Source organism: Trichogramma pretiosum, unplaced genomic scaffold (assembly GCF_000599845.2).
Source record: "Trichogramma pretiosum strain Unisexual culture from Peru unplaced genomic scaffold, Tpre_2.0 scaffold54, whole genome shotgun sequence".
In the NCBI taxonomy this organism is placed as follows: Eukaryota; Metazoa; Arthropoda; class Insecta; order Hymenoptera; family Trichogrammatidae; genus Trichogramma; species Trichogramma pretiosum.
Genome location: NW_019641628.1, coordinates 1,259,653 through 1,273,957, shown reverse-complemented (window position 1 = coordinate 1,273,957; position 14,305 = coordinate 1,259,653).

Genomic DNA, 14,305 nt, shown 5'->3' with positions numbered 1-14,305 from the left:
CGGTTACCTCAATTTCCACGTCTGATTTTACAATCAATATTAAATATATGTAGAATAAAAAACGATACAGTCGAAATGTTCCATGCGTCTTTTACACGTTAAATAAGAACATCGATCGAGCTTGTGGCTGGGCTATTTCTCTGCGTGTACGCAAATTACTTGTATTATATATAGCGTTAAACTTGAGACACGCGCTCGCACGATATAAAATAACAAAGAACTCATAACTCGTTTGACAGCCAGGCGCGTAACACACACCTAAACTCGCGCTCGCGCGTATTAATACGTGTACATAAAAATAATAGTTTACGCACGCGCCAAACCCAATAGTCTAATTGTTACTTTGGCACTTGACCAATAACGAGCTGTGGCGTATAATAGCATGGGTATTTGAAAATGCACGCGCGACTCCGTGTCACATACACACACACGGCCGGGGGTATACCTGACAAGCTTACGTCCAATCAGCGTTACATATCCACGGCGGCAATTATATTTTATATATTATATATGCACACACGTACGGCAGCAACAGCAACAACCGCATATATATACGCTGACAAAAATATATCCCTCTAGGTCTTAATCGAGGCAGCTCCTGATAGCCATCGCGAGGAGGAATTCGTTCCGCCTCGTACCGGCATTACATATATCTCTCTATGCACAGCTCTCTCCGTGAATATGAATGCACAATGAGCTGCTGCTGCTGCCGTTGCTGCTGCTGTCGCTTCTTGAGAGACGTCGGAATATATATATAAATACATCTTGCTTGTATCCTCGCGCTCCACTGCACCATGCGCCTCGCGAGATCGTGCTATATATATGTGACTTTCTCGAATCAGTGCCCGCGCGGTGTGTATATAATATATTTATATTCGATGGTTACGTGTTTATTGAAATGTGCATGCGCGGGGCCTCGTGGACGTGTACAGTTACGGCGGAAAACCGGGGCGCGCGATTTTCAGAAGCTGAATAAACAGCCGCCTCGAAATATCATCCGCAACGAATGAAAAGTAAAAAAAAAAGGATTACGCTGCAGCGCGTAAAATCTCACGCTCCTCGGTGTCTGTGCGCGGCGATCTTATGTATGCCGTATATGGAATAAGTCAAAGTAAGGAAAGCAGCAGTTGCAAGCGCGGGCGCGCACGTGAATACATAAATATAAATATTGCGGGTGCACAGCGGCTTCGATCGGGTTCGAGAGAGAGAGAGACTCGTGGCTGCGCACTACGCGGTTTTTCCCACAGCCGGCCAGAGCTGGCCCTGGATACTATTAGCCAGCAATTAACGGCGCGCATCTCTCTCTATGGCAAAATATACGTATATATACGAGCATAGATATGTATATAAACGCATCGACCGCGCGCGGCTGCGTATATAATTCAGATCGAGATCTTGAAATAGCTCCGAGCACGCTATCTTGCTGCTGCTGCTACTACTCTGAGAAAGTCGAGAAGAGAGGCAGGGAGGGAGCCAGGGGATGTTATAGGACGGAGCTCGCGCGACAGAAGCTACGACGATCTATATATTATTGCGCGCGATCACCAAGCGTATATAGGATGCAGTTGCACGTGCATAACCAGAGGGGAACTCCCAGCCGAGCCGATCGTGCGAGCAATATTGCGCTGGGCGCGTTTCCGAGTGCATCCAGATGATGCATAAATTTGTACGACCGCGGTGAGCACGCGTAGAACTTATCTCTGACTTCTACCACGAGTTGTTTGATGAGTTCGATTCTACCTTTGGGCCTTTGAAAAAAAGGGTGACAGATGGTCCCAACACGGTTGTAAGCAAAATTTTGGGACATTTCTGACTTTGATGAGAATCCGCCACACAGAAACAAATATTTGTTTTCTAATATTTCCGATAAATCTGACGCGTAATTCACAAAAATCACGAACAAAGTTTACGACTGAACATTTTTATTTCTACAACCATGCTGTTTCAGTTCTGCCATCGAGAGAAGAATTTTGGGCAAAATGTATATCCTAAACTCGAGAACAATACTTTCGGGTATCGCATTGCGATCATTAGCCATCTGGCGTGCAATACGCGAACCATTCGCTTCCTTATATTTTCCTTTCAGCACAAAACGAATCCAATGCTCTCGAGATCGGTAATCGCGCGCATCATACGAACGAGAAAAAAAAGTTATAACGCTAGCTTCTCGTATAAGAGTCGTTGACATTTCCTTTTTTCTCGCGCCTCTTCGCACACCCCCTCCGCAGCTTTTATATTACAAGCTAAGCCACTCGCTTCGAGAGCGCTCTCAGACGTATACGCGCGTAATGCGCAGTATACGGCGCAAGATATCGTGTGTTTTCGCAACTAATTAAGCCGCGAGCGCGTAAACGAGAATCGCAGCTATAGTATATATATAGGCTATTATACGTATGCGCTGCAGAGGCCACACTGCGGTTGCGTTGGTGTACATATAGAGCTCGAGGCGTAATTGGCCCATCGTCAGCACTTTTGGCCCGAGTACACTCATAAGTGCACGTTTTACGGGCGCCCCGGCCAAGTTATGGAGGTAGTGCGACTGCACAGCCGTGCGATCTCGTAATAGCTCGATGTGGCGTGGCACACAAATCAGGAGTTTATGTACTTATTATTCCTTGCGCGCGTGCGTGAATCGAAACGAACTCCTTGATCTGAAATCCAAAAATAACAGCTCTGTCTCTGCAGCCGATCGATCGCGAGGTTTTTTCGACTCGTCCGTTCACGCGTCCGCGTGCGATGTACACCGCGCGCGAAATCGAGACTACACGAAGCCATCGCAAAGCTGATATAAATGTACTATATGCATTATTGTGGCTAACCAAGCAGAAAGACAGAGATGCCTCGACCAAACTTGTCGAGCTGTCGCGACAACGACGACGACGACGACAGACAAATTTGTCCTGCACCGCGCGCTGACCTTGTGCACGAGCGATTCGCTAGAAATTTGCGCAATGTAACGCGCGCGCGGCTGCAGCGGTGTGACCTTTACGAAACCTCTCGCTCTCTGCACATTTACGGCGACGCACATCGTCGTAGTCACTGCCGCTGCAGAGCGCTTGATGGCTTTTTTTTTTGGTGACGAGTCAAATTATGCTATGTAAAATGTGTCGGTTTCATTTTATACTTTTAAAAAAGTGTATACGCTTCAACGTTTTGAGAATCTTCATGCTCGCACACGCGATTATTACCAAGATAAACATTCGTGCAATTTTAGAAAATATGCGCGCGAGAGTCGTAAAGAAAAGAAGAATGACAAAAGCAAGTGGCAGCAGGAGCAGCTCGTAAATGTGTGCGCGAGCGAGCAAAGAGATAAGCTGCACTGGCATCATGTCTCGAGGCACTGGTATTATACTTATTAATGGCTTTATGCAGGTACGGTGCGCGGATGATAAAAAAAAAAAAAAGAAAATGAATGACATCGCGTCACTCGGGCGCGTTATACCCAGAGATAAGACGCCGGCCGATTTTCGGTATCTCGCGAGCGAAAGAGATCGCGAGGCGTATAATCAAAAGCGCAAAGCCAACATCCGTTTCCCGTCGCTGCGCACTGCACTGCACTGCACTACGACGAGGAATTCGCCGACTTTTTCGCCGAATTCGTAGCTCGGATATTATACGCTCGGCGCGCGACCGACAATTACATTAGGTAATACATCGTCGTTGTTATATATATTACATATATATACATCGAGACGGCCGGAGAGCTGCCTTTTTTATTTATACAATGCACAAAGGAAGAGAGAAAAATGATTCGAATAAGCGGCAGTCGTTGCATATATAGGCAACGACACAACTTCCCGTTGCCGATCGCGGCAGTCGGGGCGGCGCGCATATCGATCGCAAAACGTTATCCCACAGCCGCGCGTCGTTATAATACCGATCGCGGCCAATGAAAATCTGGATCTGTCAACAATGAGCTTATACACATAGAGAGAAAAGGAAGAAACGGATAAAAGTATAATAAAGATCGGCTCATGATTGTCTCCATTATGTGGATATATTTACGTGGAGAGATACGTCCTGACGGTACTACGAGTACGCTGCCGATGGTTGCGCTCGCGGAGCTTTGCTTTTGCTTTGGCGCGCGCGCGCACACGATGGATATAACTGTAAAATCGAATAACTGCCTTCTGCTACCGCGGGGCCTTGTGCTTACTACTGCAGTATCGAATGAAAAAAAAAAATAGTGCGCCTAGCTCGCGTCTATATACGTTTATATTGTGTACGTAATACGATATATATATACAGAGAAGAGAGCTGCACACGGTATATATATCCGAGAGAGCTGATTGGCGATCGGCCGCGCAGCAAAACTCGATTAGCCTACTTCAATGAATATACATAAAGATCTCTCATTATTTCGCAACGATCATCGCGTATACACCAGTGCCATAGCCCAACCAGCAGCAGCAGCAGCAGCAGCAGCAGCAGCAGCATTTCTTTCTCTCTTATAATACGTGTATACACACATAAAATTTTCTTCCTCTCTCGCGGGCTGTTTTTTCCCTTCTATATACGTTCGCGGGGGCCCGAGCTCGTCACTAGCTCATGCTATTACTGCACACCGCGCAGTGCGCAGCCGAGAAAGTTTTCCCATCGTGGAAATAAAATTGGGCCTGAATCGAGCCTGAACGACGACGGTGAGCGATTGCGCAAAATATTTTTCATGCTTGCATCGAGGTATATCGTGGTGTATACAAATAAACGTGGAAGAAGTTTATGAAAAAATGAACTCGTACAGTTAATTTAATTAACTTCGCTTAATAACTGCGATTGAGAAAACAATCTCATAAACGTGAAAGAACCAATATTTGTTGTAAGTAAATACTATAACGAATTCAAGTGTGATTTGAAACTGGAACGATCTCAGTCGAGATCGATCGCTTCGGACACGAGATGGCTTAACTGAATTATAATGTAAACAGGCAATCGAAACATAACTCATAGTTCGATAAATAAATAAGAGCAAACGTCAATGAGACATCGGAGATGTTGTTTATTTTTACACATTATCCCTAATAGATTGTCTTATAAATTAATTTTTAATCATTAATGTAGAAAAATTATTCTAGTTACATGAAAATTCCACGTCGCTACGTTCGTGCACACAGAATTGCACAAAAATATTGTATAAGTTTCATACGAATTCGCGGAAAAAGAGAGCAAAGATTCTCGCCGAGCTTTATAGACTGCCGCTTATGCGCGCAAAGCGATAGCTGCACACGCTTACATATACACGAGCGCGTGTTTGTTTTGCCGTGTTCTCTGACACAATAATAGAATTCAGAGCTGTTTAGAGAGAAAGTTGCGAGCGCGCGAAGGGGTATAACAACGAGAAAAAAAAAGGAGTCAAGCGAGCGGAGAAGAAGAGGGAAAAAAATCTGCACCACGAGATGTGTTCTAATACTTTCATCGAGTGAGTAATGTGTTTGTTTACGTTTGTGTGTGTGTCCGTGTCTCTTCGCGGCGCAGATACAAGAACGATAGCTTCTGTTCGCGCCTGGGCACCATCCTGCATACACACACACACACATAGTACGATCTCGCGGAGACGACGACGACGACGACTCGACGCGAGTATTATAAGAGCTGAGAGCTCCGAGCGTGTTATACAAAGGGAAATCCGAGACTCTCGCGCGAGTATAGGGCGCACATTAAGGAAAATGGTACCGGCACGATGCGATACAGGCCACGAAAATATATATTATTTTTTTCTGCAGCCGTATAAACACGTATACTGTACTTATACTGTACTTATATATATGTCACCGCGCACGTCGCTCGCGACGTATGTTCTACACGTTGTGCAACGTATTCTACTCTGTACTCGGTGCATATACAGAGACCTCAGACACACATATATGCACATGCGCAGAAGGAAGGGGGCGGCGCATTATCATAATATGTGTCGCTATATCCAATTGCGCGGACCGTTTTATCCGTGAGTAAAATTTGCAGCGATTTTCAATTAATTACAGTTTTAATACACGACTTCACTCGCTCTCTCTCTCTCTCTCTCTCTCTCTCTCTCTCTCTCTACCCTGATGTATATATTTCGTCTCGTATTTCGTGCTTCGTATATGATAATACGTCCATGCACACACACACACACACACACACACTCAGGTATAACGCTGCAACGTGGTTGGAGGTGCGCACGATCATCTCGCGCAGCGAAATTAAAGTCGCGAAGGTTCAAGTACATACAAGCTGGCTTTCGAATTTTTCGTGCGCGGTGATTAACAGTTCGGAACCGAATTAATATTCACACGAGCTCTCGGGTGCTGCTCGAGTACGGGCGAAGATTCACATCGGACTATATACGCGCGCGGTTGAACGCGCATTATATCATCGTAAATATGTGTATCGCGTCTTTGTTGTTTCGCAAGTTTCACACACACACACATATAGGAAAGGTGTGCGCACGAGGCTTAACCAAGAGTTGACGAGTTATAAATCAATCTTATTGTTTGCCACGAGCTAATTTTCGATGCCCCACAAAAATACGCGCTGCTATTTTTTTTTTGTTTTTTTTTTTTTTTTGTTTTACCAATTATGAAACGAGCCCGCGTAGCGTGAAGTTTTATAATCGTGCATGATAATGAAAGCCCAACGAAACAATACGCGCGCGTGTATGTACGATCACGAAGCTGCTGCGCTGGTCAACGCGCAGTTCTCTCTTTCTAATGCGCGCCTTTTGGTCAAAGCCCGCATGAGAGCATTATAAATAAATGTTAGATGTATAAAATGCATATACACGCAGAGGCGAAACCGCACAATCAGCCCTCGCAGTCGCTGCACACACACACTTATACCCTCGCACAGACACAGACACAAATGCGCTAACAAACGTTGCACAATGAAATCAACGCAAGATCTTTCATAACGCACGATTCTTATTCATCGCTTCGTGCTTAAATTACATACTGCGCGCATGCGGCGCACTCGCGCGCACACACACACATACAGATACACGCGTATGTGCAAGTGCATGTATATATATTTTGAGTATATGTGTGTGTAAGTTCATATATAGGAATCATCCGACTAGAAAAGGAAGAGAGACAAAGAAGCGCCCGAGTAACGAGAGAGAGACAAAAAGTACGAGCGGAATGATATTTAAATGAAGCCAGGCGCGGTGACGCAGGAAAAGCTCGTGCGTGTGCGCGTGTGTGTGTCACTCGCGTCGTGCTTTTCTTCCGCGAATTTGCGCTGTGATAATAAAGTACTATGCGGAGCCCCGTACACAGGAGTAAAGCATTTAGATCGATTGTCAAGCTTACTACAGCGGTGTATACTAGAACAGTAGCGTGATAATTATTCGAGCGTGCTTGTACGCTATTTACTCTCGTATAGCATTAATTGACTTATTTTTGTCGATTTTCCAGTTGCGATTGTTTTAAAAAATATTAAACGCATTTTAAACTGTGCTAAACTATTTCAAAAAATGTAATTTAGTACTGGATCATATGAGATACAATAATATCACTTTTCAGGATCCACAACTAGATGGCGAGTACCTCTAAATTTGTATACCTGCAAGTGGTGAATCCGTAATAGGTATACAAGTCCAAGCGTTTTGAAACTTTGACTTCACTCTTGATCGTTTTTATTATGCCTTTGCCCAGGCAAATAAACAATCGTCAAAATCTAACTATTCCAACAGCTGGAGAACGGCCAATATTTCTCATCGAGTGCGTCGATCCAACCTGAATGCGCATGTAAAATCGCGTCAACCCCCCCGCGCACGATCAACAGTTATCCGTAACATTTTTTCTTCTCCGTCATCCCGTCGAGTCGACGAGCTTTCGCCGCGTGTACCCAACCCTCTCTGTATATATATACGGCATTACAGTATGAATTAGCCCGTGTATCGCAGCCATTACAAAGCCACGTATAATTTGGCTCGCACGAAAAACACACGGGAGACAAGATTATAATGCAGAGAGCTCGCGAGCGAGTCGCGCGAGCGTATAGCACGAATATATATACGTTAATGTTAATAATGGCCAGAAAAGCACACATATATGTACAGAGAGATACGTGTAAAAGTTTTAAAACGAAACAGTCAAACGATCGAGACACGTCGCGCGCGCGTGTGTGTGTGTATTTATACATAGTCACGTTGTTGCTCCACTTGAAATTTTGCGCTCGGGACTTTGAAGAGACTTTGTCATTTGTCAAACGAGGCCATGTACGCGAAGGTAATTGCACGACTCGAACTCGTATATTTACGACTATAAGTAAGGATTCGAAGAGAAAAAAAAAAAAATTAACAACGGCTCGTACGTCGCGAGGCACACACACTCGGACAAGACATCGACGACGATAATATATAATTGCTCTCGACGCGATCGTACGTATATATAGGGTCAAGTGGTTTATCCGTACAAGCGTTCCCGGTTCCCCGAGGTAAGTGCCTCGCAACGCGAGCTAGTATATACGAATGATTTGGAAAATTAAAAAAAAAAGAAAAAGAAAAATTTGATATTCAAAGTAATGGTCGCACATAGTCACAGTTATATTAGAACGTGCTTGACAATCGAGTCGAGGTATATATCGAAGGACATCAAACTCCGCGCGGGCAAATGTACTCGACGCGAAGATCGTTATTTTCTCGAGATCTCTATACGGAGATTAGATCCGTACCGCGCAAATATTTAATCCTAATTACGCTATCGAATATATATTATTGTTTTTTCGCGCGTACCTATATTACATCCAGCCTATATAGCTGTAGCGAACGGTTTAATATAATAATATAAACACGTAACAGATACGATTCTATTCTCTATCGATCGGCGCGTGATTTTCTTTTTTCTTCGTCGAATCTCGACGCGCGCCGCTCCATCTGCGCTCTAAAGAGATCGCGCGCGCGAGTCGAGGATGGATGTGCATATTGTTCTTCTCGATTCTCATATATAGCAGCAGGCGAATATATACGTGTCGAAACAATATCTCTTCGTTTTCTCTCTTTCGCGTATACATATATAGCTCTCGAGTGCACCTCACCGTGATCTGCAAGAAAAAGGGAGAGAGAGAGAGTCAAGTGCATTATTGCACCGTAAGATCTGCGCATACATACACATAAGTCAGCCGCTCGCGCGCTTTTCCAACGTACATATTCGATATCTCTAATTAAGCCTCAATAACGTTCGGATGCCCTCGCGCGAATTCCGCTACGATAAATACGTCTTATAGTGCGGCTGCTATAATGCTGTAATATATACACACACGTAAATATATATATATGTGTGTATGTATACGTGTGTTAATACGTATAATAATAACTGCGCGCGGCATTATTGTGCATAAAAGAAGAAAGACTATCCTTGCGCAACGATTTCTTGGCGAGTTGCTCTGCGCCGAGAGTTGCTGCTCTTGCATACCTGTGGATTTTGATAATTGCGGTTTTATTTCATGTCTAAAAGCTCGTGTAGCATAGATATACTCACACACACACACAGACAGACAGAGACCACTCGAGCTCGTGCGGTTCAACTTTATGTATACACATGCAGGGTATTAGATGGCGATATGCTCTCTCGCGCGCGCGCGCGTGCACATGCATGTGCATTTCCAGCTGTGAGTACGTTTCAGAGAGAGAGACTACCTTATTCATTTGATGATGTACTTTATCCTCTCTGCAGCAGCAGCGGCAGAGATCTCCTCTCGACGCGTACTAGTAGATTGCAATTACAGAGCGAGGCTTGCGCGCGCATATTTAGCTTGTATATAGTTTTAGACGATTATTATAATACAGGTTTCGAGAGTTGAAGTTTGTTTCGCAATAATTGTATTAAACACTTGGCTAAAATCAATATTACGTCGACGTGTATATGCGGCGGCGGTGGCGAGTAGTAATAGTAGTAGTAGTAGTACCTTTGGCTCTTGTATGCTTATAAACGCGTATACGCGATCGGGAGGCATTATTATATTGCTTCGTATTACATAGCCGCTAATGGTGGTTAAAATTGTGCCATTACCGAATTAACGCCGTCGTACAACGTATCAGTTGACTAATATTTCGTTCGTTACACGGGTGTGTACTGCTTGTTGCCGCTTTGTTGGATAGTTATAAAGATGATCATGGAAAAGAACGAAAAACACAACTTTTCAAAAAAACAAGGCAATATTACCTTAAAATTGATGCCTCAACTTATATAATTATTTTGACTTTGCCACTTGCAGATTTACGTTATTAAGGTACTCGCCATCTAGTGGCGGAGACTTCAGTAGTATTGTCAACGAAAACAAACTAATCAATGGTAATGTATTTCAAAACCTTCATTCATATTCAACTTTCAATTACATAAATTCTCTTTTTTTCCTTATAAAGCCTCAGTTATTGTTGAGCATTTCGTGCGGATATGTGTAACAGCAATTTTCTCGATGTAAACGGGCGCGAATGGATGGAAAAAGCCGAGGGTGTGCGCAAACACACACGTATACCCACACACATGCATAAGACACTTTTCACAGTGTAAAACATATGCTCGAGCCAGCACGCAGTGTGTTGCAGTATCGTAACTGGCAGCTATAAAGCCCGGACCGAAAGCATCGCGCGGCGGCGCAGCTTTTGCTGCCCGTGCGGTACACACAACAAGTAGTCGAGTGGATGCTGTATACAGCAACAACGCGAGTATAAATACGTGTATAAACGCGCCCAACGCCCTGGACCACAACGTGAGAACTTTGGCGCACACACACATATATAAGTTATATAAAAATGAGGAATAGTTTTCTCTCGCTCTCTTTCTCGGGTAGTATAGTAGTGTGCGGTCACGGGCTAAAAGGCACACGATGGCGCAGCCATTACCACGCGGCACCCATATAGTATATATAGCTGTTATATTGTAGTCTCGAGCAAGCCGAGCTTCGTAACGCGTGGGTAAAGTCAACCATGCCCATTCGTCCCGGAGAACCCTTGCTATGTGTATATAATATGTGAGTATACGCAGACATGTGTGCGCGCGGCGCTTGTTCGTTAAAGGCTTATTATTGCGCGGCGCACTTACACGCGGGCGTCAATAATAATCCGTGAAAATAGAAGATCAGCAGCAGTACCAGTAGCAGTAGTAGTAGTGTTACTTGGCACCAAGTGCACGTACTGCAATTTTTTAGATTTAGAGAGAGAAAGAGTGAGAGAGACAATAGTTATTGTTTCTGCGTAATATGCGCGTCTCGACGCATGCTGTACGAGGAGAGCTAGCAATGGGGAGAGAAGGAGAAGCCGATTTTTAATCAAAACAGTAGCACACACGATCGGCTATTTATAAGCAGAAAACGCGCGAATACCTGTATATAAACTTTTTTTTTTACTTGCATGCCGCCCCCCGGTACACCGTTATAAATTCAATTGCTATTTATATAATGAATGTGTGTAAGCGTCTGTAAAAACTAGACTGCGCGTACGCGAGAGAACGAGCTGCTGCTGCTGCTGCTTTTCTTGGCTTTAATATACATGGAAATGTGTATAATATTTATGGTATGTGTAACGTTGAGGCAGCAGCAGTAGCAGCCGTAGTCTATCAAGGCGCGTTTCAACGAGCACGCGTGTGGGCGCGCAAGTTACGAATGACTCGCGCGCTTCTTCTTCTTTTTATTTTCAAAAGTCTACGCTATGATGATTTTCACGACTTCTGCGCGGGGGATTCCCCGCGCGAGATGGGCGAGCTGATGAAGCGCGCGAGGCTCGTTACAAGCGCGACGAGTTGTTATACTCATGGATAAATTTATTAAGGGTCGAAAGGAATGGATAATTTATCAGCTGAGGAAAAGCATAGATAGATATGAAGATCAAAAAAATAATTAATGATAAGTATAAGCACTAAGGTTTGGTTGTACTATCGAAGTTTAGTCAATTCAAGCGATATTCAATAACTTAACTGACATAGATTTTCTGCGATCGTTAATATCCGATCGAGCAACAAATGTAAATCTTTAACTTGTATAAAGAACACGTTCAATCTACAAACCCGTTGGCATCTTGTAAAAAAGAGAAGCTTTGACTTCTCTGCGAAATTTTTGCCGTTTAAGATGGTACGTGGCGGTTCACGTCATCAGCTACAATTGGAGCCAAAATGCCAATCACGAAACCTTTCATAGCTGATTATCATTAACGGCGCGGTCGATTTTCCTAATCTTTCGCCCCCCAGTATTTCTTATGGTCTATTGTACCTGTAGTTTCATTTATAACCAAATCGTATGAAAAGTTTTCTTTCTGTGTTACTTTTTCCGAGTTTTCCTATCTTGCCCATGTTAACTTCAAATCGTTTAAATTCAAAATTTTGTGAACGGTACGGTCGATTTTTTTGAAATTTGGAGAGTATTCCTGTGTTGCTTAAAACTACTTACCCTCCAAATTTCCACATAATTCCATATGAAAGTCACTTTTACCGATGTACCACCTTAAGTGCTTAACTTCAAGTAATGCACTACAGAAGTAAGAGTGCCGCAAGAAAGATGAGACGTCAGCCGACATTATTTTATAAACAGCCAAAATATCATCGGCAGTGTCGAAATTTTTTTGTAATAATGAATTTATGCATGTGCAGTTGCGCTCTGCATTTGTACTACTGTTGCTGCTGCAGCGCGTGTCAGGCACACACACACATAAGATACGTGTGTACAGCTCGGCAACAATGAGTCGGTATATCTTCATTCAATTTACGAGCTCACCGTGGATTCCTCCGGCATCGCAGCGGTAGCTGCAGTTACTGGGGTATTGCTGTTACTTCTGCTGATGCTTCCAAACGCAACGTAGCAGCAGCAGAAGCAGCTTGTGATTCGGTTTCGCGATGCTACTTTGCCGATATGCCATGCTGCTGCTGCTGGTGCGGGTATATATGCATATTGCACCGTTACAATGGGCTTTTGATTGTTCTACGATCGCCGAGATTGCAGGCCTTTGTGCGATTTAAATCCTTTTTCCTTCCTCTTCTTGTTGCTGCTCAGGCGCGCGCGAGCGAGCGAGCCCGCCGTTTATGTATAAATATACCGCGAGTCCTAGTGAGCCGCGCGCGCGCGAGCATGCACGAAAACACACGGTATGCCTTGAAGTGTGTCACTGTCCGATCGAGTCGCTCTATCTGGACTGTATACCTCTTTGAATTACGAGTTTATAATGCATCCAACGTATGGTCGCAGCTCGATATGCCACGCGTACCTATATTATATGAAAAAATAATCGAAAGACAAACGCGTCGGTGCGCGGAATTTCAATCTACTCCCTCTCTGGCGTGTAATAGTCTTTCGAATTTCTATGCTTAATGGCTCATTGCTCGGCGGACAAATTCATCGAGCGCAAAGTATTTTTATGCTATATAGCTTTGATTCGGACAACAACGTCGACGATCTAATCGAGAGGACGTTGTTCACGCTTGAATTACATACGTACTCGCTTTTCTTTGCGCGACTGACAAGTCGGACACTGATTCGTTGCTACATATCGATCGTATAATAATGTAAAATTAAAAAATAAAACGACGAAAACTCACGATGCAGAACGGATCGAGCGAGCGCACGAGGGCCGACCCCCTGCAGAGCGCCGCCTGTGTCTATACTACGAACGAACCATTTTAATATTTGTGTGTCGCAATGTACAATATCATAACGAACGTTTAGAGTGCACTCGATACGAGCTTCGATCAAGACGTTGCACAAGATACATGTATAAAGTACGAGCGATGACAGGTCCAAGTCGATTCTTCGCGCGCCGAGACACGAGGACGACACGCGGCAGTTTGTATACGATTATGTTATTATATACGTACACGCGAAAATGGCCCAGAGGCATAACGTTGGCGGCATAACTCGAGTCGAGCCGCCCGTGCATATATAATATATAAATGGATCGGCTCGAGGAGCATCGTCCGTTGCAGTCGTTACGCAAGTAGCGTCGAAGTACGCGCAAAAGTCTGAGGCGCGCGCGCGACACAATGGACGGAGATTCATTAATAATCCTGCGCGACTGGAAGCCCCCCGGATGATCGTTTTGACGCGCGCGCGCGTTTATTGCGGCGATTCATTCATTCCGATCGTGTAATTTTTAATTTCTTTGTTCCGTAATCGGGCCACGACGACGACGATGACGCTTTCGTCGGATATTGTGTGTGTAGCTGCTGCTGCTGTTGTTCTGTTGTTGCTTTTGTGATTTAACGCGCGAATGTATAACGCATGCGCTTGCATACGTTATATCGTGGCACAATAGCCGCAACGAGTTTGTAAGAGCGCGAGGATATTCGGCGCATTAATGAAAGACTTTGCACTTCTCAAAGAACCGAACGAAAACTCATTATCGCTC